The sequence below is a fragment of the Nicotiana tabacum genome, chromosome 4 (assembly GCF_000715075.1).
Source record: "Nicotiana tabacum cultivar K326 chromosome 4, ASM71507v2, whole genome shotgun sequence".
NCBI lineage: Eukaryota > Viridiplantae > Streptophyta > Magnoliopsida > Solanales > Solanaceae > Nicotiana > Nicotiana tabacum.
Genome location: NC_134083.1, coordinates 50875819 through 50881818, shown reverse-complemented (window position 1 = coordinate 50881818; position 6000 = coordinate 50875819).

The following is a 6000-nucleotide window of genomic DNA, read 5'->3' as shown; positions in this document are numbered from 1 at the left end:
AAAAAACTATTGTAAGGCTAAGGCGCCGATAAATTCCAAATAAGAGTCAGGGTTATATATAGGTGTAAAATTAACCCAACTAAAAAGATTAACTAAACATTTGGCCTTGAATGCATGGTTGGCAGTTGAAATGCCATCAAAACATCTTTGATTCCTTTCTGTCCATCTGCACTGCAAAATACAAGCAGGAATCATAGACCATATCCTTTTGATGGACTTCCCAACTCTCCAGGCATTCCAACTCAAGAAAGCCTCCCTGACATTGCATGGCTCTGGTTATCTTACGAACCAATGATTCAGCACCCGAATGGTTCCCGCAGGTGCCTTCGTGAACTTCCCTCAAGACATATTTGGTATCTCCCGGTCCCATGCATATGGCGAGTGGGCCATCGAACGTTCTCCTAAATAGGGTGTTGTTTTCGAACTGGCTGAACCTGGCCGCCTTTGTGCGCAGAGCTCTCAATTCTTTAGGATCCGAGGGAAGTTTCCCGGTCTTTAGGTAATCTATATACTTATTTCTCCAGTCCTAGGTTAAGCTTGTCGAGTTTATCTCAGCGTGATCTTCTTCCACTACCGATTTCATGAATTGTACGACTATTCCCAAGCTGAACTCATCGTCATCAATCGATGATCCCAAGTTGGAAAGAGCATCAGCTTCACTATTTTGATCCTGAGGTACATATTGCAGGGTCCACTCCTTGAACCGATGTAGCGTTACCTGTAGTTTATCCAGGTACCTTCGCATTCGTTCCTCTTTGACTTCGAACGTCCCATTGACTTGGTTCACCACAAGGAGGGAATCACACTTAGCTTCGATCACCTTGGCCCCCAGGATTTTAGCCAGTTTGAGACCTGTAATCATGGCCTCATACTCGGCCTCATTGTTAGTCAATTTTACAGTTCTAATAGATTGCCTAACTATATTACCCGTCAGTGGCTTCAACACGATGCCAAGTCCGGACCCTTTTGCATTCGAGGCACCATCTTAAAAAGGGTCCAGACCCCCGAGGAAGTCCCTGAGTTCAACAACAATTCCCTTTCTACCTCGGGTATTAGGGCCAGTGTGAAGTCAGCCACGAAGTCCGCCAAAATTTGAGATTTGATGGCGGTTCGGGGTCGATATTCGTTATCGTATCCGCTGATTTTCACAGGCCATTTGGCCAATCGTCCTGATAGCGCGATTTTATGCATTATGTTTCTCAATGGGTAAATAGTCACGACATATATGGGATGACATTGAAAATGCGGTTTTAACTTCCTAGAGGTGCTTAGCAAAGAGAGTACCAATTTTTCCAAGTGAGGATACCTAGTTCCGGCCTCGCCTAGAGTCCTTCTAACATAATAGATAGGGAATTGCATACCTTCCTCTTCCCGGACCAGGACTCCACTTACAGCTATCTCGGATACCGTTAAGTACAAGTATAACTGCTCGTCTGCCTTCGGAGTGAAGCAAAGGCGGGCTCGATAGGTACCGTTTGAGTTCTTCCAAGGCTTGTTGACACTCTGGGGTTCATGAGAAGTTATTCTTCTTCTTCAATAACGAGAAGAATAGATGGCTCTTGTCGGAGGACCTTGAAATAAATTGACCCAAGGCGGCTATCTCGGTTAACCTTTGAACGGCCTTGACATTCTCCACCACGGTAATGTCCTCTATGGCCTTGATCTTATCGGGATTGATTCTGATTCCTCGGTTGGACACCATGAATCTGAGGAATTTCCCGGACCCGACTCCGAATGCGCATTTCTCCGGGTTCAGCTTCATATTGTATTTCTTCAATATGTTAAAGGTTTCCTGCAAATGTTTCAAATAGTCCTCTGCTCGCAGGGACTTAACTAACATGTCATCAATATAAACCTCCATTGATTTTCCTATTTGCTCTTCGAACATCCGATTTACTAGGCGTTGGTAAGTGGAACCGGCATTTTTTAGTCCGAATGGCATCCGATTTGGTTGTACCCGAAATAGGCATCGAGAAAGCTGAGGATCTCGTGGTCGATCGTCGCATCGATCATGCGATCGATGTTGGGCAAAGGAAAAGAGTCCTTGGGGCATGCCTTGTTCAAGTCTTTATAGTCTACACACATTCTTAATTTATGCCCCTTTTTAGGGACTACTACTACGTTTGCTAACCAATCCGGGTACTTAACTTCCCAAATGGACCCTATTTTAAGGAGTTTAGATACCTCGTCTTTGATGAATGCATGCTTGACTTCGGACTAAGGCCTCCTTTTCTGTTTGACCAGGTGGAACTTTGGATCCATGCTCAACTTGTGAGTAGTTATTTCCAACGGGATCCCTTTAATGTCAAGGTGGGACCAGGCAAAACAATCTATGTTAGCTATAAGGAATTCAATGAGTTTTTTCCTGAGCTCGGAACTTAACTACGTGCCCAGGTATACCTTCTGATCGGGCAAGTGCTAGATCAATATGAGTTACTCCAGCTCCTCGACTGTTGATTTGGTGGCATAGGTATCGTCGGGGGCTATGAAAGACCTGGGAACTCTGTAGTCATCATCCTCGCCCGTCCCCTGCTTTTTTGGCTCAGTCGGTACCGATATCGGTGATTGCTATTTGGTTTCTTCCTTGGTGACTGAACTCGGGTTCTTTGATATTGAGAGTGCGGATATCGAGACTACCTCATCGACCGCGAACAACTCTTTTGCGGCTGGTTGCTCTCCGTAAACCATTTTAATACCTCCAGTGTTGGGAATTTCAGTACCTGGTGAAGTGTCGAGGGTACTGCCCTTATGTTGTGAATCCATGGCCTCTCGAACAGAGCATTGTATCTCATGTCTCTTTTGATCACGTAGAACTTCATTTCTTGAACGGTTCCGGCGGTGTTCACCTGTAGGGTTATCTCCCCTTTAGTGGTCTCACATGTCATGTTGAATTCGTTAAGAACTCGGACTGCAGGCATAATTTGGTCTCGTAGACCTAGCTGTTCTACGACCCATGATCTAATGATATTGGCCGAGGTACCTGGATCAATTAACACACGCTTAACTCAAGATTTATTTATGAGTACAGATATTACCAGTACATCATTGCGTGATTGCACTATGCTTTCAGCGTCCTCGTTATTGAAAGATACAGTTTCTTCTGGCACGTAATCTCGAGTCCGTTTTTTCCTTGTGATGGACACTTTGGTGTGCTTTAACATCGGCCACTGGGGGACGTCGATCCCACCAATGATCATGTTAATGACATGCTAAGGTTCCTCTTGCTCGATCTGCTTATTAAAGTCCCTATTCTTGAAATGCTTTTTGGCTCAATCGCTCAGGATCTCTCGGAGGTGCCCGTTGTTGAATAACCGGGCCACTTCCTCTCTCAGTTGTCGATAGTCTTCAGTTCTGTGGCCGTGAGTGCCATGATATTTACACATTAGGTTGGGGTCCCTTTGGGTATGATCGGACTGTAAAGGTCGAGGCCACTTGGTGTCTTTAATGCGTCCGATGGCAGATACAATGGCAGCAACATCGACGTTGAAGTTGTACTCCGATAACCTTGACGCTTCCTCTTTCACTTCTCACAAGGTTTCTCTCAAGACCATTACCTCTTCGGTCTCCATTGTATGATTGATACCGGTCTCTATTTGATCTTGGTTCACGATCGATGTCTCTTCTGGATTCATCACTAGCTCTGTCGGGATAAACGGACCCGGAAAGGGCCCCAAGCTCATCATCTTTGACCCTTATTTTTGATTGGTACCGGTTATGGACATCGTCCCAAGTTACCGCCAAATATTCTATAAGATTTTGCTTCAACTGTTGTGAAGCCAATTAGCTTCGAGCATTAAGTTTTTGGGTGAAGGCTTGAACAGCCCAATCGTCCGCGACCGGAGGCAGGTCCATTCGTTCCATTTGAATCTGGGACACGAATTCCCTGAGCATCTCATTATCTCTCTGCTTCATTTTGAAAAGGTCTGACTTCCTGGTCTTGACCTTGATGGCCACGGCGTGTGCTTTCACGATGGCGTCTGCAAGCATAGCAAACGAGTCAATAGAATTAGGGGGTAAGTTGTGATACCATATCATAGCTCCTTTTAACAAGGTCTGTCTGAACGTTTTCAGCAGGACGAACTCGATCTTATCATCTTCCAAGTCGTTCCCGTTGATGGCGCACGTGTAGGAGGTCTCATGTTTATTTGGGTCAGTTGTTCCGTTGTACTTAGGAATTTTGGGCATGCGGAACTTCTTTGGGATCGGCTTCGAAGCTGCGCTCGGAGGGAAAGGTTTTTGAACAAACTTCTTGGAATCCAGGCCCTTCAATATCGGTGGTTCTCCTGGGATTTGGTCGATCCTGGAATTGTAGGTTTCTACTTTTTTGTCATTGGCTTCTATTTTCTTTTCTCCCGATTCCACATGTTTTATCAGTTCCTCAAGCATCTTTATAATCTCAGGGTTGGTCCCGAGTTCAGCTTCACTCGGCCTTTCTACAATTGGTTCATTTCTACGAGCATTTTCCCGAGATGGTTCAGGCTCGACTCTGCTGGGGGCGCAGCTCTGGTTCTGCAACAGGGCTATCGGTGCTTGTTGAGCCTGCAACATTTCGAAGATTACTCGAAAGTTGATCACATCACCTTCACTGCCGTGTGTATTTTGGGCTACCGATCGAACTCCCCCACGGATGTTGTTCTCAAGATCGGTAGGCAGGTTTGTATTGATGGCCACATGTGAGTTAGCGTCGATCGGGTCCGCGACCGAAACTCCGTTGGGGTTGGCAGGGGCACCTCGTTACTGGGTACCACATTGTTGTTCTCGCCATGGTGTCCACACTCAGCATCCACGTTCAAAGAGGCAGATTGGGAGTTCGACATTTTAAACTTTGACCTAAAATTAAAGACTTCAAAGAACAAGTGAAAAATAGGGTGCGTTATGAAAATTCGTATCACATTGCCACTACTATCCTTAGCCCCACGGTGGGCGAAACTGTTTACCCTAAAAAACGGATAACAATTAAATTTATTTATGGTTTTAAGGATACATGGATTAATTTGATACAAATGATAAATTGTGTTAGATTAAACGGATAAATGAAGTAATAAATTATCAAACCACTTGAGGAGGGTGATTCCGAAATTAACAACAACCTTAATGAAATATCTACACTCGATCTCGGACTCACAATGACCAAGCACTGAAGAACAAGAATAAGAACTTTGAATAACAGAGAAAATAATAGTATATTGCCTTGTTATGCGTGTTACCATATCTATTGAATAATAAGACCCCCTTTATATAGTAGGGAAGTCCTACCCTAGGTACAATTCCATAAAAAGTAAAAATCTTCCGTTTAACTAATCACCGGATTTCTGCTGGTACGTGCCGAGATCCACGCCGTGATACTCGACTGGTCACGGATATCACGGCCTTCTGTTAATCGTGCTCGGTTGCCTGACAATGCTCTCTGAAGTCTTTTGGGATTTGGACCGATCCCGAAGTCATGGCCCCGATATTTCCGAGGGTGGGCGTTATGTCCCCGGACCCTGGATCGATGAGACCCTCGCCTCGATTCAGGTTTCTTATCATCACGTCTCTTGCTCGATTTACCTTATTGGAAACCGGGGTGTCCCATGGGCCCGGTTTCACTCGTATACAGATAGTCCCCTCATTTTGCAGAGAGTAAGTATACGGAAACGACGAGGAACAACATGAGTTCTTTGACCCCTTCTTCAACACGCCGGTGATCCTTGCTTCGAGCTTGTATGATCCCTAGGGACTTCGTTCATTTCCGCTGAGGTTCTACACAGATCTTATGAGACAAGAAGTTCCACTCAACAAAGGGTGAGACTTCCAACTTTCATAAGTAGTAGAGTAGTAAATATTTTTGCTATTATGTTTCCTTTTAACATAAATTATATATCTATTAGCATGTAAAAGATTATTGATTAACTTTGTGATTTCAGTTCTTTCTCATCCTCTTCTCTTATTTTGTAAGTATATCCATATTGATTCATTTGTGTTGTCTTGAATACTTACTCTTTGTAATTTGCATATATT